This window comes from Rhea americana, unplaced genomic scaffold (genome assembly GCF_003343005.1).
Source record: "Rhea americana isolate MKP2758 unplaced genomic scaffold, rheAme1 scaffold_24, whole genome shotgun sequence".
Lineage (NCBI taxonomy): Eukaryota > Metazoa > Chordata > Aves > Rheiformes > Rheidae > Rhea > Rhea americana.
This window is the reverse complement of record NW_028186357.1, coordinates 6,624,480-6,647,005: the sequence shown is the minus strand read 5'-3', so window position 1 is coordinate 6,647,005 and position 22,526 is coordinate 6,624,480. Positions and strand designations below refer to the sequence as shown.

General features: G+C 37.1%; 1 protein-coding gene across 1 annotated transcript in view; it reads left to right on the top strand.

The window, feature by feature from the left end:
* The window catches only part of CDH11 (cadherin 11), a 68,500-nt gene that overhangs the window by 23,770 nt on the left and 22,204 nt on the right, over positions 1-22,526 (top strand). The window contains exon 2 of the mRNA XM_085306435.1: positions 3,526-3,656. The gene's annotated coding sequence lies outside the window, so the exon portion shown is untranslated. The remainder of the gene's footprint in view (positions 1-3,525; positions 3,657-22,526) is intronic.

Genomic DNA, 22,526 nt, shown 5'->3' with positions numbered 1-22,526 from the left:
TCTCTTCCCAAAAGCATCTTTATAGTAATTTGTAATCAAATAACTATTTAAGTGGTAACCTGATGCTATAGAATTCTGAATGTGGTAGAAATGCTTTTTTAAGTTGTAAATAAATATTTTTGAATATTTTTATTCTCTCTCTCATTTTTCTCTTTCGTAGGTGCTAGAATTTTCATTAGGCTTCTTGAAAAAAGGATGCAGTAAGCTGGGCACCACTCTTTCCTTTCCTTTCATTTCATTTCCCTTATACCTTTGCATCTTTTACTAGTAAGGAGTTTAATATATTTTAGTAAGGAGTTTAATATATTTAGTTATAAATTTCGTTTTTAATTCTTTTTATGATTATATATATTTTATCACCATTTCATAAAACTTTCTGATATGTCTGTAAATTTATTATTTCTATAATTGCTAATCTGGAAATATTTTAACTTTGAAAGCACACTGGACACAATTTTGCTCTAATCTGAAGTCTTTCCAGGCTTCTAATATTTTTCTTCTCTTTTAGTTAATGTTCTATCCCCTAGGTCTCTTTTATGTAGAGAAATGTGTTTTCGGTGTAATTTGCTGCAGTAGGGCGAAGAGAAAATGAAGAGAGGTTTGGGGTTGTGTTGTGTTTCCTTGATTTAAATCTCATATTTTGCATGCTCCTTGATTGTATTAGTTTATTCCTTTTGCCAAACAGCCCGCAAAGCTGTGAATATTTATTTAGTTCTGTTCCTAATAGTTTTTCTAATAGGGAATTATTTTGGTACAATGAAAGACATTTGTAAATGAAGCAGATAAGCCCTTTGGCAGACAAGGAGTGTTTTGTTCAACACAAGAATTCTATTGTCCACTGCTTTAGTTGTCAAGTGCCTGGGGAGCCCAGGATTTATGATGATGCTACAATGGCCCTTTCAGTGCAAAGTCTAAGAAGCTGTGAGATTCCGTTCCTCTGCTTTTCAGACTCGCAAATCTTTTTATCATGCAAGGACAATGCAGGATTCAGCTGCTTCTTAGGCCACAGGACTGCCCATTTAACATCAGGCATTGTGAAATAATTACCATAGGGACAATGGGGTTGGGTGGGTTTTCTTATTCCCCTCTAACTAGCAACATTTCAAAAATTGTTCAAGTTGTCACTTTGTATAAATCGACTCTAAAGACATGGCTTATTTTGCAAAAAAAAAAAAAAAAAAAAAAAATCTTGTTAGAAGATTTGATTTAAAGTGCCACTGTGTCAAATCTATTTGGTGCATTGGAACTGTTTAATGGATGTTTTTTGGAGTTTTCTTGTAATTATAATTGGACTTTGGAACAGTCTTCTGTAAATACAGCACTTGTTTTTCTTTTGAATACAGTTGAAATACAGTTAATATAACTTTACTGTTCAAGATATATTCAACTATAGCAGAAAATAATAAGCAATATAATGTACAATAAAGTAGATAATATATGTTACCTATTTATCAAAACTTACCCACTGAGCTATACCCCGTGCTATTTATATTAACAATGGATTCATGCAGCAGTCTTGTTTTTCATGAATTTTCGTATCTGGAGGATTTTATCCTTGCCTGATGTTTAAAATTATGATCAGTACTATCAAAAACATTGATTTGTAACCTCTGATGGCTGTTTAAATGCTATATAACTGGAAAATCGAGCCCTTATTTGACAGTTAATTATTAGGTATGTAGGCACTTCACTAGCTGGTGCTTGGGTTCAGGTACAGAAAAAAAACTTAAATAGTGTAGCAGGTCAGGCTGAAGGCTGGTATCTATGACCAGCTATATTTACAGCTCTCAAAATCAAAAGCAAATCTTGAAAAAAATTAATCATGGAGATATGTAAGAGCATATTTTGAGAAATATGAATCTAAGCAACTTCAAATATCTTGTGCAAAAATGAACTTGAGCTGCAAATTCATTTGTAAAGATTTTGACATCGCAAGCTAATTATCAAAGTGAGAAAGTTTATTCAGTTTCTATCGTTCTTATTTATTCAAATGAGTTGTGAATTAATTCAAAAAGATCCTCTATGAAAAGAAAAACAGAATTTGCTTGAAAATTAGCATATTTTAAAATGCCATATGTACTTCATAGTAAATTGCATAAATATCTTGTATATGCAGCATATTTAATAAACCAACTACTTTGAATATTAGCTACTCTGCCATTACATAGAGTGTAGTGTACTTCATGGAGCTTATCTTAGCAAAACTCACTTTCTAGGAATATGTGTTTATTGAACATACGTCACCATTTTTTAAAAAAATGAGTCAATCAGTCTATCTGCAGTTAGAATTCACTGTAGAAGCCACATGGTTTTGTGTCTTCCTTTGATGGAGTTAGTGTGAAATGGGACTTTATGAAATATTCCTTGTGAGATTCAGGCAATGCCTATTTATTTCTCCTGAACACTTTTACCAGCAACTTTCAAATTTTCTGTGTGTTGCTGAACAACTTTTTGCCAGTAAAATTTGATTGTTCTAATGGCAGTGTAAAGTGAGCATAAAATGGAGGATTCGTATAGCTGAGGCAGCTTTAACAGTAAAATATTGCAAGAAATTACTGATTTGGATGTACATAAGCTTATTTTAAATAGTGTCAATCCAAATTACAGATGCTTTTTTTGCAGTAGTTTCTCTTATAAATTCTCAATTAGTAAATTTGAAAGATCTAGGTAATCTAGCCTGATTTCCTAGGAGCATTCACTTAGTAGCTGTATAAGATCTAGCTAGATATCAAGGAAGTATCAGAAATAGTGTTTACATCAGTACATAATAGTACTTCTTTTGCTTTCAATCACATTAACTACATATTTGTTACATTTTGGCAACATACAGATGGAGAATATTCTTAATTGCTTGATTTAAATGCAAAGAAAGATAAAGGCTTCTCTTCCCCTAATAAGGAGCAATTCAGTTTTTTTTTCATTTTGTTTTGGTGTCATTTATACAGAATGTCTCTACTCACTACCCCATTTTATGAAACAGCTAYAAATGAACTTACAAGTAGAGGCACCTCTTGCCTCATTTTTTTCCTTCAAATGTCTTATCCTAGATATATTTTCCCTACTGTAGTGGTAGGTCTACTTRCTAAAATAATCTTTTCCCTTCTCCATCATAATAGTAAAAATACTAATTTTCTAATACGCCTTTAGAGAACTTGGAAATGTTCAAAGCACTTCTTATTGGCTAACGATATCTGCAGCTGCTACTTTTTTCCCAACAGTATGTCTTGTATTGAATAATGTTCCCAGAACAGATTTTTCCATAGAACTCTGTTCAGGAAGTAACAAAAAAGATGTGAAGGAATATTGATATGGCCTCCAGCATTTTAGTTATGGGAACATTCTTGAAAGTCTGTTAAGGAAAAAACTACTTATTAATTCTGTCCTTGGCATATACATTCGTTTTAATTGCTAGTCTTTAAACTCTCTTTGGGCTACTGGGATAGTTTATAGGCTAGACTTTAATTTTCTTTTATTATGGTAGCAAAGTTTCATTGGATTTCAAACGAACTTTTTCATTCTTTGCAGCCAGAGCTGAAATTCTGGATAAGTGGCAGCAGAAAACTTACATCTGTGTTGTCATCGYGGTCTCATTAAGTGGCATTTCAAGTGTGTGGAATATGCTACCTAAGTTGGCAACAAGTTTCCAGTGGGTGAAGGTGAGTAGTACATCCGATGATCTGATCTTCTGAGTGATAAGTCAGATACACATAGCTAGTCTCTTATTTCGGTGCTGTCTGTGATAAATGTACAATATAAGGAAGTTTCTGCAGTGAGTAATCCCATGCCTGATGTGCTCTATAAGCCAGTTTTTCTCACCTGGTTTCATAGAGTGTATCCGTTGGTCTTAATTGTTGTTCAGGGGAGCTGATGCTGTAGGACTCTGGCCATTCTGCTATGTCTGTAGAGCATGGTTTGATAAGTGGCATTTTTTGGATCACATTCATTTAATTTCTTGTTTAAAACATGAGAAAACTCCTGGAAAACTCAGAAATGTAGCATTTATGAGGAGGAATGTAAGAAACTTTCTAATAGATAGGCTTGTACCTTTATTTCATCAGTCAGAAAGATTTCTTACTTTTCTTATTCTAGGCCTATATGTAAATGAATGATTAATTCCAAATTTGTTTTAACTCACCAACAATGTTTTGTGTAACCACAAAGCTTCAAAGAATGCTCAGATTGGGGTTAGAAAATGAATTTAATGGTGACTGTTAGGCTTCAGAGAAGAAATTGCAGAAAGTGTGGAAAAAGGGCAGTAATGGAAACCCTAAACCTGAAAAGGCTATATGCTGCTATGATAGCCTTTAATTTTTCATATCCTCCGTGACTTTCTTGTGCTGTTACTGAAACCAATGATTTCTCAGAGGTGAGAACTCTCCGTCTATAGAAGTATTCCTGCTTTTCTAAAATTAACAAGGAAACAGATTAAATGCAATAGATAATAATGGATATGTAAATACTGTAGTTTTTCAGAGTCAAATACATGATCCCATCTGAATTTTCTAAGATAGAGTACAAAGCCAGGATATTAAAGCTCTTTGTCTAGCTGACTTATTCACAGGTTTTGCATTCTGTGTGCTCGAGTCCTTCTTGACAGATGCTTCATTTCTGTGGAAATGTCCTTGAATGATTATCTTATTTCTGGCAGCCAAATGGGCTGTATAGCACAGCATCCTTGCCACCAGCTATATAGGATGTGTGTGTATAGCATGAACTGACTTACTAAGGTGTACTGCAGGCTCCAACATAGTGTATTTGTCAGTGAAACCAAGAGCACTCCACCTAGAAAGCTGGGATACCTGCAAGTTCCTTTGCTGCTTAGCCACGAAGAGCGCTAGCACAGCGTGTGAGATTCTTAGGCTGTCATTCAGTCAACTCCAGGGCCAAATTTAGCAGACAATGCTCAGTTCTTGTAAAGACACAGCTTGTCAGCAGAGAATGAAGTTAAAGRAAACTTGAGCTGATGGAAGACTTCCTGACTGGGTATCAAGTTCCTATATAGGTTTCAAAAAGACATAACAAAAATTAAATCAGTTATGTCTTCTCTTTGACTGAGCGTCCCCTCCATGCACAGTTACGTAACTATTGTTGCAGCTGTTTTACTTTGCCTGTTCTACATTCATTTTTGTATCTCACTTCATGGTTTAGTTCAGGCCTAGTTCTGCTCTTCTTGTTCTTGACTTCGGAGCTGCACTTCCAATTTTAACAAATTAAAGGACTGTAGAGTGTAACCTTTAAAGAAAACTTGAAGATCCACCACTCTCACTAGTACATGAGATGATAAGTGAATTTAACAAACCAGGTCCCTACTCAAGCTTTTTTTCATGTCTTATTTGAGAAGCTGTCAGGTCTATTTCTGTAGACTCTTTTACATTTCAGAGTTAGAGGAAATCATTTTTAAAAGAAAGCTTCCCGCAGAGTGACTGTAGGGTGCTCGCTCTGGTTGGGATGTGAAGTGCCTCCTCGCAAAGAGGAGGAACAAGCACTGCTTTTGTTGATTATCATGTAAACCTGGGCATCCATATGCTTCTTACTTGTCTTCTCTTCTTTTGAAGGATTTTTTTTTCTCTTAAATTGTTTCCAGCTGTGCCTGTTCAGGAATGCAAATTTCCTGYTATAGTATCTACATAATCAAACAGTTGACAAGGTAAATATTCATGTTTAACTATTGTTAATGGAACAAAGAAAACAGTATAGAAGGAAAGGCAGTACTGAGGTTATTTGGAGCTATAACATGGGCTTGGCTACTTAGTAGCCAGAATTTCATTAAGTAGCTGTATCCTGACAAAAGATTTCTTCCTTATGTTTGTTGGAATATTTATATTTATTGGAGCATTGGAGTATATGTATGTACATACACATACATATACATATATATATATATACATACACACATATATATATACACACACCTAAATTCTAAAGGGAGGAGGCACAACTGATAAGTTTCTTTTCATATATATTACTTTGTAAAGCATTATGTATGAATAAAGGGTCAGTCCATGGAACCTCAAATAGGGAATGCTGGCATAATTAAAGATTAAATAGGCTGAGAAACTTTGTTTCACTTAYTGGATAGATAAATTCAGGCTTGTATGACGTATAAATTGCCTCATTCAAGTATAACATCCTTTTTATAATTTGTTTTTAATTCTTACATAGTAAACTTACACCTTAACAGGAAAAACATGCTGTTAGTGGCATATGAAGTAGATCATGGAAGGAAATCATTGTATAGCTTTGTTTCTGCACAAATGCCATGTGAAGAGAAGTTTAATTTTCAGTTAGACTCACCCTGTCTTATTACAGTGCTAGCACATTTAGTGAGGCCTATATATGTGAACAGAGTTAAATTTCCAATTACCTGCTTTGACCTATTTTGCGCATCTCACTTCATTTCTGTACGAGTAATCATTTATATAAGTTTTAAGACCTGAATTTCTGAATTCTCAACTTCAGCCTACAGCTTTTCCACAGTAAGGTGGAAAAAGGTTTGATATTCTGGGTAGCAATCTTTTGAGGCTTTAAGAGTTGAGCAATATATATTGTAAATGGGGAAAAGACACATGCAAGCTTATGCTGCAGATCCACACAAAAGGAAATAAACTGTCAGAATTTAATTTTCTATATTCAGTAACTGAAGAGAAACTTTAATTGCATAAATAAAAATTATTTCTCAGGCATTTGTTTATTGTGTACATTATTAGTCGTCTAAATGAAAGAGATTCATACATGAGTGCAACCTCTTTGACTTTAGTGGAATGACACAGCAAAGTGCATCAAATCCAAGGATGAAATATTAAGAAGAACAATTTGCTCATGTCGGTCTCATGGCAGATACTCAGTTTCATAAGCTGGAGTAYGAATTTGCTACCTTGTCTTTTTGGTGCTGGTACTCGTCAAGAATTGCTTGAGCTAAAACACCTTTGGAAATATTGTTAGAATAGTTATAAGGCATGTATCCTGTTCAAACAGATACCAAAGAAGAATCATTATTTTGTTATAAGTCAACTAGACATCTCTAAGACAGTAAGTGGGAAAAATATGTTCATACTGCACTAGATCTTATAACCTCAATACCTCATAATATGGATATTTTAATTTTTCCCATCAGTTTTTTAGTAGAACATTATTTATGTGAATTTAAAAAATCTGATTGAAAGAATCTTGATTTTGTTGAAATGTGTAATTTGTTATTCGGAACAACGGATTTGGAACTGAATTGAAATTCATATCTTGTTGATCCAAAGTTGGTTTCAGCTCAAATGCTGAAACAACTGGTTCATCAAACAGTCATTTCTCCCAGCCTTTTGGGAACTGTACCTGGGCTGCCATACGCTCTGCCCAGTGGGCTGGAAAGCCTTGGCTGGGCTGTGCCGTGAAAAACTCCTGAGCTTCCCACAAGACGTGAGAGCTGCTAAGCAAAGGCAGAGACTGCACAGCACAAAATGAGCACACGGGCCATAAGAGGGGAAAAGGCATGGAAAGATTGGTACATTGGCTAAAAAAAATCCCAAATCCAAGACCTTGAGAATCAGAACAAAGTTAAAAATTTTGGTTTTAGTTGTGAAATACATGTTCTAGTGAATGCATATATCTAATGTTTCTGATGAAATTTCACTAGTTATTTTGAAGGTGAGAAGTGTGAAACAAAAATCAAATCCAAGTCTTTCAAAAGCAATTCTGATGGAAATTTTCAAACCACCGATGTAATGAACTTACTGCATACTATATTGAGAAAAGTGATGTCAGCTTTAACTATAGTAAGTTTTCTTTCTAGTAACTGTCTTTGGGCTTTCATAGCAATAGTAATAAATAGTAGTAATAGTAATAATAGTAAACAGTAATAATAATAATAATAATAATAATAATAATGCAATTATATATTTAAAAACATTCACCATAATGCCTCCAAGAATGAGCATATGATCCAGGGCTAGAAAAAAAGTGTAAGAGAGAACTAAATTAAAAGTATTCTTCTTGCATATATAGTACATATAAAAAGGCTACTGGATACTCAGCCCTTCAAGGTTTCATATACAAAAACCCCCTTGTCTTTAATTCTACTCAGAAGTTAATTTGCTCTCTCAAACATGCACTTATTCTGTATGCTATAAGAGAAAACATTTAATGATTTAATTCATCCGAGACATTTAACCAAACAATTACTGCATGGTTAGTCACAGTTGAAGAACAACAACTTAAAAATATAGTCACTGTCTCTCAGGAGTACACAGTAATAAAGCCATGTAGACATGTGTGATTTATGTGGCTTTACTAATCTGTATAAACACTAATAAAGTCACACGAGTTGTGACTGATAAAATCTAGTATAATGCATAGGATTTTCCCACTTTATTCCTGACAACCTGCATTTGCAATCATTCAGTTACATTATTTTAAAATGGCTTTTCAATTATATTCTGGTGCTGTAGGGGAAAGCCTTTTGACAAAGGCATGACATAAACCATTTATATTGCAACTCCATCATCGTTCCCATAGCTAAACTAGACTGGACAGTTCATTAAAAAGAAAAATTAATAGTACAAGGTTGCAGGGAAACAATAACAGATTATGACTGGCCTGTGGCAGCCCAATGAATTCATGTAGTAGAATAAAAATGATTCCTCTGTCTCATAAACGAAGGTTTGTTCCATGGTTTTAGGCAAAGTCTATACCTCTACTCCTTTACACAAAAGAGCTGTACTCTTTCTTGTTCATAAAAGCAATACTTTGCAATTCCTACAGAAGATTAATATGTACTCTTTGGGATGGAAARCACATATTTCATTTTACTTTGAATGCATAATAACAAGCATAATATAAAATAGAATAGAATAAAGTACACTAAACAGAGCTACATCAGAGAGAAAATTAACCTTCTGAGAGCCTGGCAGAGGCACAGAAGGGACTAAGTGAGGGCTGAGTCCGGACTCAGTCCTGTCTTTTCTCAACTAAGGTAGTAAGTGCTCTCTAGATCAGTCTAAGATTACTATCCTGCAGTGCAAAGCAAGGACAAAGGATTTGTGATTCAACAGCGTTTTTCTTAGGTCCATTGCAGATCCCTGTGCAGCATCATATGTGATTTATCTCTTGCTTAAGGTTGTTCTTAAAGGTATAACCAAGTCCTAATGGCATCTTTCTAGATGTTACTGCATATTTTCCTAATTTCCTCAGAGTTTCATGGTTCCCATTTTCTGTATAATACTAGTATGTGTGGCAAGTACACAGACTTGTACTTTAATGCTGAAATCTGAGTTTTATTATAGCAGTGCTGTAAATTCTTGTCTCAAAAGATGTTTCAAACAATATAGGCTCTGCAATGCATTAACCATTTCTTTTGGCCAGTAGCCAAAACTTTCTAATGAATTCAGTGGATAACAGGAGAGAGCAGAACATAGGAAGTRTGAGCCAATATAATGTTTGGAAATCAAATACAGGACTGACCCTCTTGGGTATTTTCTGATTCTGTTTATGAACACAATTTCCTCTTACAAACAGCAGCCTAAGATACCAAAGGGTGATGTTTCTGGGGTCTGATCCCAGAAAAACTACTTTATACAGTTTTGTACCTAATATTAACACATAACCTTGCATATTTGGCCTTTCATCCTCCCTTCTCATCCCCACCCCCCCCCCAAAAAAAAAGGAGAAAAAGAAAAAGAAAAACAGGTTATGTAATGTTGAAAGTCTGGTCACTCTGAAAGGCCTCCAAGCTATGTTGGCGTAGTTTCATGCTATAAGCTATATTTTGTGAAATGAAGCTGCACTGAAGCAAAAACAACCAACCAACCGAAAGCCTCTCCCTAGACCTCCTGAGTTATTTTCATACTTTCACTGCAGGCAACACATGTGAATTGCAGTATGTTGGCAAGAAGGATACTTCGTTTTTGGGGCGAATGGATTTGTACAAACGTGTAGGACTCACTAATGAGCTGTTCATTTCAAGACTGGAAACTATCTCTATTTCAACTATTTGGATACTAACTGCAAACTTCATTACTGTACATGTTAAAAGGTACCACTTCTATCCTCTCTCCCTCTCTGCCCTACAGGAGACACAGGAGAGAACACCACCATCACAGCGAAGGGGAGTCTTTCAATGAATTACAATGAGTCACTCCAAGGAGAGCTCAACAAAGACTGTATTGTGCTACTTCACAGTAAAGCTAGTGACCCGGTGCTTACTGCTACTTTGCTGCATTCTTGCAGGATAAACAAAATAGTACAATACTTGGGTATTCAAGAAACCTAGCATTAAATGGAATGGCCCTCCCTGCACCCCCGCCCCCCCCTTGGAGATCTGTAGCAATTTGATTTGCTCAAAAAGTGCTTTCAGTTAACAAATCTAAAGATCAGTTAAATATTTAAATGGAAAAACTTCTCAGCAATGAATAGTATGCTAATAGATTTTTAAAAACTGTCACAAAACAACTCTCCTAAACTGAGAATGGTGGTCTCTTGGCCCTCATTATCCAGATTAAACTCCTCTTCCTCACCCCCTATTAGTTCCTGCCAGAGCAGACTCCATTTTCATTAACGTAACTGAGCTCACATATGGTTGGCAGTATCATCCTTTGTCCTACTGAACTGCTTTGCCTGTTAGCAGTTACCAGCTTGTTACCTCCAAATTACAGACTAGATTGCTTGAATCAGTTTATTACACTACACTTTCTTCAGGCTAAAGGAAGAAACCTTACATGCAAAGCCAAGAATGTAGTATTAGTCTAGTTAAAGCCTTAGCAGTCTAACCAAAGAATTGTTTGTCCAGTTACGTGGTGCATATGCTACATGGTTAAGACTGATGAATGCAAACTTTCTAGTATTAACCCTTTCTGTGGTGTTACGCTCTTCTGCTGCCTCTCTCTGGGTGATGGCTTCGGTGGGAGACCCAACTTATCGGCATCCCGTGAGGAGCACGGTGACTATGACAGTTTCTTCTTCCTCCTCCTAGAATCCACCTGGAGCCATTTCTGKATGTTTGCTAACACGCTCTGTACCTTGCTCTGTCTTCATTGCTCTCCAGTTTCACATTACATCCCATTTTATTATGTAACGTGTGTTTTTATATATATTGAATAGTTTGCCCATTGTTCTCTTTGTTATTCCTAAAATTGATTTGGAGCAGCTTCAAAATTTGCAATTCTTCTGATGGCCAGGAACTGACCATTGGCCRTGGGGCCTCCAGTGTCAGCTTGTACATGGATTTTCAAAGTTTCTAATGTCATCCACATGCCTGTACTACCCACTGCTGCATTTTATTCTAGGGTCATAGATAGTTCATTCTGCACAGAATAACTACTTGTTATTGCCATGTATTCATAACAAATATATATGTAATAACCAGTATTACATCACACAGTCACACAAAGCTAAGCAAAAAGTCAAAACAAATTAGACAATAGTCATCTGGTCCTTAGATAACCTGTTACAACCAAACAAACTAAATAAAACCAAGCTCCAGGGAGGTGGAAAGAAGTCGAGACAAAGCCTGACAGGTCCTGAGGCCTTTGTTGTTAGCTTAACACAAAGCAGTTGGCCTGTTGCAAGCAGTAACACCAGATTTACTGGGTTACAAGGCTCTGAAAATTTAACGAGTTTGTGTTGCTTTTGCATGGGAGTTTCTTTTATACTATTTAACGAAACTCCATTAATAGATAGGCATTTAGTAAACATTCATATTCGTAGTCTCATATAATCATTTGTGTTGGTGTATTACAGTTGGGTTTAGTTACAGTCATGTTTACAGGTAGCATAGTACAACATAAATGCCTGCACGTGACATACAAAATGAGTTCTTACTGCTTATACATTTATCATTCCTTGAGCCCAATGCTAAGCTCACTTACAGAAGCTTAAGCCTGAAGGGGTCCACAAAATATGCACAAAGAGTTTGAAAAAAATCACATTGCATTTTTAAGGCAATGCTTACCCTGACAGCCATTACATTTAAACAAGAGATATGGCTGTCTGTTTCCAGTTCTTGGATGAATCCCCGGATCCAGTTTCTCCAGCTGGTGCCTGGCTCGTGCTTTATTCTCTCTGACCATTGGATTTCCAGGAAGCTATTTTGTGATTGTAGTTGAAGGACAAAGAGTACCAAATCATTCTTTCTTCCCTTTTCCTCACTCTTGTGAGTTTCTGAGCTCAAAGCACAGTCTTTTCATCTTCTGAGTGGCAAAGAAGTACAGAGTTAGCATCTATAAGGGGACTGTATCGTTATCCTTGGATGTGATACTGTAAAGACACCATAAAGAAATTCAAATACTCATCTATACTGTTTAGTCTTTAGCCTCTGAGATTATCCTCATACTATTTACCAAAGGGATTTAAAGCAAAAAGGAAGATAAGAACGTTCAGCTTTATACACACAGAAAACCAGATACCCACTGAAGTTTTACCTTGGCTTTTCTAGGAGGAAAAACTCCAGGTTCTCTGTAATGTGAGCAAAACTAAGAAGCATCAATGTTGCATTAAAGTCCTGTGAAGTCTGAGATACTAGACTAGCCCAGAGAACAAGACATGGAGGGCTGTGTCCATTCTGGTGGCTATTTCAGTGCATGCCGCAGGTTTTGTAGCACATATATGGTCGGTTTCCACAAGTAGGAGGAGAATCTTTAACTAAGTTTAAAAATCTGAGGAAAAAGACATAATTCAGTTCATAGTACACACATATTGCAACAAACCATTTTAGCCTGACTTGTAAGCAAGAGAAGTATAGATGAAGCATAGTTACGTATTAAGAATGTAGAAGCATCTCATTTCACTCTAGGATGATACAATTCATAGAGGTTAGAGGTGTTTGATGAATTACCATGCACAGAACCGCCTTAACAGAGCTATAGTACAAGTCTCATTCTCTTTCAAAACATGATGTATGAGTACGTGCACGGAGAATGCTGTTTTATGCAATGCACTAAGACCCATTAGTCTTAGGCTTTCACTCATCTTCGTCTTGTCCACCACTCACTTGCCTCTAACATGTGATTTGGACTTCTAGTTCACACTAGCTCTCTAGGGCTTACCACACGTGGTCTTTAAAAGCTTTCTATTGACTCACAACTTCCATTTTCTTTCTTTCTGCATTCCCAAGACTGTCAGCAGTCATTTTAGTTTGTTTCCTATTTCAACTGTCAGGTAGAAATTTCCTTTTAAAAAAAATGAAAAGGTCCAACCTTTATAAGTGCTCCAGCCTTCTTCCAATAAATGTAACAAGCACAAATGTATTTAGAAAGATTTTGTTTGGTGACAGACTCTCTCATATCTCTTCACGCTAATAGTTCTTTTCCAGAAGAAAAAACATAATTACTCCAAGAGCAATTTATTTAATTACCATTATGGAAGACTTTTTAGTAAAAAGGAAATTGGATGGATTGAAATAGCACTATCATCTCAGCAACTTTTTGAAAAGAACATTTTAGTAGAAAATATGCTGAACTTTAGTAGAATATATTTGATATGAAAAAGTTACCTAATCTAATTCTTTTAAATGAAGTTTCAGTTTTCTTTTTATATACACATACAAATTAGTTCTTTCAATTTTATTATTGGTCTCTATTTTGTWTTCTATAAATGTAAATTTTTCCCCTGTACCTGCCTCGTGTTAACATCATTCCATACAAAAATCATAGTGTTCTCTACCCAGCAGTTACGCCGAGCGTCAGATTGTTTTCTTCTTCTTCCACAAGCCTGTATTTGAGTAACACTTCACTGGTCTCCACCAGAGAGAAAACTAGCTCTTATTAATTTGAAAGCTAAAGCTTTACTGAAGTGGTCACATATTCATTCACAGTCAAATAGTTTTATACGGTCCTGTTGATTAAAAAAGACGTTGATATAAATGATCAAGGATGCAGATRTATGCCATGGTTCCTGATTGTTGCACCATTAAAGTGACGGTCCCTTTGACATCAGGGAAGTTAAGGCAAAAGCTAGAGATTTTCATATCTCCAAAACATATAATTCACTTTCAGAATATATTTAATCATATCTGATTTACAGTTTTAACCATGAATAACACTAATCTAATTAAAGAAATGCCCATTTTTGACCATTTCACATGTATGCCATTATGGGACAGCTCTTTCTGAAATTATAGCTTCTGTGCAAGAACAGCAGTAGGTTCAAAGTATTTAAAATTTGCCTTTTCTGCTTTATGCCTTAGGACACGAGCATCATTCCAACTGTAGCAAGCTAATGCTTCGAAACTCTTGTTAATGGTTTCTATCAGAAAAAAATAGAAATGTTTTATCAAAATCCATAATTGCAGATCAGAAGTGGTGCCAGGCCATAATCTCTGGGATGTATAATTGTTTCATGTGGTCAGTATGAAATATATAATAAACAGATTTAACTTGGAATGAATTATGTCTGTGTAAAATATATTGAAATATTTGCCCTTTTCTGGAAATGTACCACTCACTTGCATGAAAAACACATTTTAATTGCAAGCTGGCCAGCCTGTCTCTTTATACGCTCAGCACCTGATGCTCTTGTTGCATTCTTTTTAGTAGCATAATATTGGGAATTACATTTTAGCCCTTGCAGTTTTGGATCTAATCACTTGGAACAGTGAAACCACAGACAGCTCCTCAGATCTGTGGTCAGAGCTGGCCAGGATGCACAGGAAGCTGAAGGGAAGGTTGCAGCTAATGATTTTTTTTTTTTTTTTTTTTTAAGTTAAGTGGAAGTATTCCCTCTGAAATGCAGTGATCATCGAGAAAAGGAGGAGGCTTTTTCAGCAGATTTTTAGCCCTCACCTTTCTTTCTCTAGCAAATGTATCTGAGAATGAGAAAGAGTAATTCACTAGCTTGTCAAGTTTTATAAAGATAAGTGTTACAGAAAATCTRATTATGTGAACCTCTCTAAATGACGGTCACAATGGTTGCTAGACTTGGACAAACTGCTGTCTTTTCAAGGTGGCTTGCATGTGGTTCTGAAGTGGCGATCTTTTATCAGAAACTTTCTACTTGAGGGAGACCAAGTTGAAGGGGAACGAGGGGATCAAGAAGTCTAGTAGAATTATATTCCAAGTGGCAAAACAATTTATAGAGGGAGGCCTTGACCATATGAAAAAACTGATTGATTATACATCTAACAGAATAGCCTATTGTGCAGTGCATTCTCCTTTCAGAAATTTTCTAGAAATAATTTCCTCTTTTTTTTGCTCCCCTTTGGAAGTAAAATAATTTTTTAAAATAATGTTTTGTTGTTCTAGATTCAGGATTGGCTTAATGTGTGAACACAGCATTTAGTAGCTGGAAGTAACTTGACTATAGTTGTCATCTATTTTCCTCCTCAGAGTGTTATCTATAACCACTTACTTATGCAACAGCAAACTATATTGGAACTGGAGTTTACAAAGGCTGCAGCTATTCTGAGTTTTGAATGTATAGRAAATTACAAGAATTCCGATTTGGTTGGGATGGGCAAGAACACAATTACTATTTAAAACAAATTCTTCCAAGGGCTTAGCATTATTTCAGATGACTCTATCAATCACGATGTTTTTTAATAAGACTATCTTTCTTATGTTTGTTGTTTTCCTGTAGAGTTTATGCTTAAAAACAGACAGCCTCTGTCACATTTATCTTAAGTGGATCTCCCCAGGGCAGCAAGTAAACTGAAACTCTGTTTACAGACATTTTTCATTTCCCAACTCTTTTAATATCACTCTCTCAGGCCTATTTCTATATCATTTGGTTCATAATGTGCTAAGTTGTCTTCCTTCTTTCTACTGCTTTGTATGAGGTGCACTGAACAGCAATTTCAGTCTTCTAGAATGAGTGCAAATTAAACCAAATTCTGGTGAAAATCCTTCCCTTCTGTGATGATTTCAAAGGTGGATACTGAAGGAAGTATCACATCGTATTAGTTAGGATGCTTATTATTCCTCTTCTTTCCTGCAAAATGACTTTTATTTTCAAAGAGACATCATTTTATGTTTTAGTCTATGATTTCCTAATATTGAATCTCAAAGCTGTTACAGAAGAATATGGCTACATTTCAAAAGCTATTCTTAGGAACAGCTGGGGATTATTGGCTTTAAACATCTCAGTAATCCAATACAGTGCTATAAAACATAGTTTAAAAATGCAAAGGATTAAGATTTCCTTTCATAATGAACTCAGAATAGGATTCTACAAAACTTATTTAGCACTTTTTAAGGTAACTTTTATTGCCAAAAATGAAAAATCCTCTATTCTGCAATGACTTAATTTATTTAGCAGAAACAAATCTTGTCATGACCTAGAACCCTTAGATATCCCCTAGATACTCCCTAGAAACCCCTAGGCATTTGCACGCCACATGTAGAATTATACAAATACCCAATAAGCTGCAAAACTGCAGCCTAGATGATGGGCGTTTACATCCATGCAAGACAATGCAACAGGAACTGGAGGAGTATGAGGTTGTCTTTTTCCAGTAGACTACCTAACAGCTTCTTTCCTCACGCCCGCACCCCCACCCCTGATATCTATAAATATGAAAAATTTCCTTTTCTGGACTAAATATTTTGTCTCGTAAGACTAATAATGGTTCGTGACTGGCACAAAAGACTTTATATCAATTTGCATTAAGATTAGGATGATTTGGTGTTCACTCCAGTGAGAACTGAACTGAGGTTCAACCAGAAGAAAGCTTCACTGCTTCAGAAGGGCTCACAGGGAGTTGTTGGTGATCTGTTTCAGAATTACACTTTTGGAGAAATGAGAATTACCAGTTACATGCAGAGCATGAACATCTTTTTCTCTATCAGAGATCAGACCTTTTGTCATTTAAGCAAAACATTTTGCATTAGACTACTGCATGTTGGTCTTTAATGCCTGATTCCAAGTAGTTACCTGTATATGTATGTGACTCGTCTCATGGGATTAGTCATATTCAAACCCAGTTCACTGGGTTTGGAGTCCTTTAATTTTTCAKTTTCCTATTTAATCTGTGATGATTAAGGGCCATGGTTGGGCACTTAGCAGTGGACCTCTGCTGGTACATGAACAAATGTGGCTCGGGGAGCAGGGCTTCATTTGAAGAAGCAAAATACATCTCCTGATGGGATGATTTCCTGACCGGAAAGACATGCACAAAGCCATCAACTACTGCAGTGCCCTGAGAGTTAAAAATAAAAAGCTGTTGTTGTTTTATCCTCCACTTCATTTCATTGTATTAAAGTAGACCTTGGGAATGATGATATGCCAGTGTTACACTATTCTTAATTCTGGGTATCACATAGGCAGCTGCATTGTGGGAAAGACTCTAGTTCCAGTGGAGAAACACAATAATCTTGATTCCAATCCTGTCCAGATTCAGGGAAATAAAGAGTTTGTCATGTCTTAGAACTAAAGGACTTGCTTTCAGAACTGGCTTTTCTATGTGTATCGTGCAAACTAGATATGCCATATAGCAGATCGGATTCTTTACATACCAATATTTAATGCAAACAAACTGAGATATGGCTTTTTTACCACAAGAATGCTGTATAATTAATTTTTCTATGGTATAAAGAGGTTGGTCTAACAACATGACATACTTTAAAAGCCAAAAGTCATTGAGAGAATTAAGTGATTCTTGAGTATTTTTCCTTTGTTTTCGTAAATAAAGGGGACCAGGCTGTTTCTGTACCTTTTTGCACTGTTTTCTTGAAATGAGTCAAAGAGGAGAACAAAGTTTTGTTAAGTTGGGAAAAATTAAATTAAAACCAAGTATTAGGTTATCAAGATGTTTGAAACTTTCTGAGTAGAGTTGAATAGTTTTCTGCAGCAAGAACTATCCACCTTCAAAATATTTTCATGTTACTTATATGAATGTCTTGAAATATTAATAAAAAGGGCATCAGGTATGTGAACATAGCAAACTATGAGAGGATAAAAATATATGGCAAGTGACACTTGCATTCATACTGCTATGCATGCATTCACCAATTGCACATTTGCAGGTGTAACTATTCTACGTCCCTCGATTCATCTCTTTTATTAAAAAATTCCAAAGTAGTTAAATTTAGGAATACCCTGAAGATTAAGCAGTATGGACTCAGTGGGACTTGGCTGGTTATTTGATCTGGAAATCTCYTTCTTAGCTTCTTTCAAAGTGAGCTGCTCGTTTTTCATGACCCGCATTCCAGTTTCGAAGGAAGAGAGAGTCTCGCGGCTACTCCTGTGAGTTAAACCGTGGTGTAGGAGCCCTAAGGGAGAGGCTGTTCAAAACAGCCCAGGCCCCAGAGCRAAGATCGGGGTTCCTGCTCGCGTCGCGATGCTGCTGACGTGGAGAGGGGGTCCCCCGTGACAGGTCCCCCCGCAGCGAGGGGCACAGCCGCTCGCTCCGGCTCCGGCTGCTCCGTCCTTACGGCCTGAGTGCGTGCCTGCCGCACCCGCTCTAAACTCCACAGCTCATGCGGTCCAATATTTATTCTGTCATTAGAAAACTATTCATTTAYTCATCTGTCGATAAAATTATAGTAAAAGACATCATTCATCTTTTCAGCTAATTCTAATTACAGCTAAAATCTCATTTGGATTGTGAGTTTGCCATATTTACTTGATATTCTTGCAAAACATTTCCGAACATAATCATCCTTCATCATAATGCTGCACTGTGCTCTTGACTGCTTTCTGCCAAGCGTATTCTTGGGAACAATTGCTATTTTAATGTATCATCCAGAAGTTACAGCCTAGACAAATCAGAAAAATTGTTTAGTCTATTCTAATTTGACATATGGTCATTTAATAGCACACAGGAAATCAGCATGGATGKTTGGAATTTTTTTGCTATAAATATAACGAAAGATATTTAAAATTGGCTAGACTTAGCTTCCGTGACTGGTCTTGTCATTAAAATACTCTTTGTTGGCTCTTTATTTTTGTCCATCAGTCATGTATAAACYAGTCATTCTAATTTTTGCGTGAAGTTTTGTAGAGCACGTGGACTTTTTAGATTTGGCTGTTAGAGTTGGGGTAGCACCCTCATACCACCTCTCTACTATGCCAAGCAGCACTTTGAGAGTTTTGCAGGTTTGCGTTCTCAGCGGTAGGGTGTGGAAGGACAGTGGAGTTTATGCATTTTGGAGTAATCCAAACTCTGGCTCTACTCTTTGTCATAATCTGAAAACACAGTCATATTATTTTTCAGGTTTATGATATAATAGTTTTTAATGACTTGAATAGCTTATTTCCATTAGGAATATTGATGGGCTGTGCTTTATAAGGGTAGAAGATCAGCCTGTTCTTGTGATAAAATTGAGACTTACAGCTTTGCATTTTCAAAAACAYGTAAAAAATGGAAGTGCAAAACATAGACCACATAGCTAGGAAGGCCCTGAAGGCATATCCTCATAATTATTTAGGGAGAGCTGCTATTTCTATGCAAATATTTTGTGTATACACTTTATGGTGCATTGTGTTTTCTAGTGTGGACTGCATGCTGTTTTAACATTTCTCTGTGCTATACACCTCAACTGATCAACTTGCAGAGGTAGCATTTGAGAGACTGATTGCTTTCATGTGTCTCTGTGAGTGACTGGATCTTGTGTGCTGGCTGGTTAACTCTTGTTTTTCCCTTATCTCTGATAGAGCTATTATTATGTGGTACCAAAATTACCATAATTATGAAACTAAAATATATTAATGGCATTCTTCCTTTTGGGAAAAAGTCCATCTTAGTTCAAACCTTGGTATCCACTAAGTTTAAGGATGTGGGGGATTGAAGGATTAGATTTTCATAGATTTCTAAGGAAAATTTAGAATTTCAAAGTTAYAGGCTGTGCAATTCTAAACAACAATGAAAAAAATCTGATGTTGCATTTTGGGCAAATGCCCACCTGAGATTCAGTTTACTGTAGTTTAGGAATATAATCTACATGCAGAATTGTTTGAATGTTAAAGCTGTCCCTCAGATTGTGACTGTAAAAAAAGTCACAGCAAGTGATTCTAACTGTTCGATATATGTATAATGTTTTCTGAATAAACAACATCTGAAAAACACTGCTCCACACTGAGAATGTATGGACACCAAGCGGCACTCCAATCAGCTGTTGCAATTGCAGTTCTTGTATCTTTATAGTACACTTAGAGGACGATGAGGTATTTTTCCCTCAGTGATGTCCGTGGGAGAAAAGGAATTGCTTTATAGATTGTTTAGCTGGTTTTCCATACAGGCCGTTTGAAGAAATAAGAAACCATTAGCTTTCAGCAGCTGAATTACACTTAARCGTTTGAAAGGCTTTGAGTAGATTGTCTTGGAAACAAGATTTCTTCCTTGTTAATGATGCCACTTTGGTTTGCAATGCAGTTTATTTTAATTATACCTTAAGAGCGCCTCGTGCACCTTGYCTTTTAGGAAGGAAGTAGTTCATAAAATCAGACTGTAGCTGTTCTAAATTAGTCATTTCATAGACTTCGGTGGAGCTCTGTTGATTTATTCTACCTAAAGATTTAACAAGGAGCTATATTAGCTTTTCTTCGTAACGTAGGAGTCATAGGGCTTGCTGCTGTGGCAGCTCTGCGAAGCTCTGAGCRGCGCGTGCGGGCGACGGGAAGGGAGCAGCCGGCAGCGGCGCGGGGGTCAGGCACGGCACACCTCGCCCGGCTCCCGCTCCGGCGTTGATCACAGCGCGGCGCCTCGCTCTCCGAGGAGCCGCCTTGCCGTTGCTGCCGTGGAGGCCTCTCACTCCGTAACGCCCAGCAGAAGCAAGAACCACGAACAGCTCCAGAGACTTCTGCCCCAGCAGGGCTCGCGGGGCGAGACGCGGTCGTTCTCGTCGTCCCGAAGACGTGCAGCCGTATTGCTCCGTCTCTCCCCACGTCTGCACGGAGGAGAGAACARAAGGGAGCAAGCAACTGCTGCTCTGAGTCGCCATTAGTTAATTAAGCGCGGATGTGTGGTTAGTGTTTTGTTTCATACTTGAACAGCTGAAAATAAGCAGCATATATGTCAGTGTGGCTCTTCTATTATGGTTAACCATCTTTATAAGGTGTTTACTGACTTACATAACAGTATTGCAAAATTTGGGGATAATGGCTGTATTTGTTTACTTGCTTTCATTGTTGAGACCATAATCCGGTATTAATTAGCTGAAGAATAATTTAATTTTTAAACATGTTTCGAATCTATTAAAGCAAGCAGGTTACTTGTTAGCCACTTCCAGCAACCATTTCCAGGTTTAAAAATATACTGCTATCTAGGTGCGGCAGCCCTCCTGTTTCATTTTGATTTGGAGCATGTAGGCCCTGGGAGCCCAGGCACTGACTGCTGCACATGTACCACGCGGGATGCTCTCAGCAAACGTACTTGTCCGGCACAATTGGCGATACTGTGCCGGACCTTGGAGGCTGCTCAGCTGAAAGGACGCTCCATGGCAAGCCACTCGCGAAACACTAGCCTTGATTAACTGAATGCAGTTATGAAGAGGGCTGAAGTGGCTGTAATACGTCGAATTTGGTAACATCAGTAAGTGTCTATAGACAGAGCACCCAGGAGAGGCAGCCTCGGAGCCTCCTTGCCGYGGGGTTAAATTTGCGCCTGTCACCGGGGGGAGACCCGGAGGTGTGCGCTGAACAGGACGGAGCAGCGCGTTTTACACCTGCGGGGCGGAGCGGAGGACTTYGTGGGTTATGTTTGAGAAGACTTTTCTGAACTTTGAGGGAGGTTTAATAAACAGTTACTGAAATGATAGGGAAGCTTAGTCAGTAAATACTGCGTAGTAGGTGCTTCAATTCAGGTTTTTCTATGCATAATTACAAAAAAAAGCCATGTCAATTTCCTCTTCAAATTAACTATTATCACAGAAAAAGCCACTATAATAACACATGTTGAAGGCTTCTTCTATTTAAGCCACTTCTAAACCAGGATAAATATTAGTTTGCAGCTCCTGTAAGTCCTACTTTATTTTTACCCCTCAACAAAACGAAGGCAAGAAATACGATCAGAAAATGCAGGCCTAATGCTGCACAGTTCACACGCACATTTTATGTCTGAATAACTGAATTTAAAATCATTTTTCTGACCAAAGTAGTCGAGATTGTTTTCATTGTTTTCTTTTTCATATCTGCCATACTGTTACGAGTCATCCGTAATGTGACATGTAACAATAGTGAAAAATTAAATGTTTAATTCATTAGTCACTGTGATGTGGTAGTTGAAGTGATTTCTGTTTTATAATTAAAACAAAAAAGCAGCCTTTTTGGAGCTGAAGAACACAAATGTTTCCTTTCGTATTTAGAAACGCACCCCATTTCTTGATGTTGGAGATGTGTTTTTATGTAACTGTGCAATAGGGATGGTGGGAGAGAACATGCCTGCCCYGGGCTTGAGAATCATRGAATCAYAGAATCAGTRAGGTTGGAAGGGACCTCTGGAGATCATCTAGTCCAACCTCCCCGCTCAGCAGGGTCACCTAGAGCATGGTAGACAGGGTTGCATCCAGGCAGGCCTTGAAGATCTCCAGAGAAGGAGACTCCACAACCTCTCTGGGCAACCTGGTCCAGTGCTCCGTCACTCTCACAGGGAAGAAATTCCCCCTCACGGTCAGGCA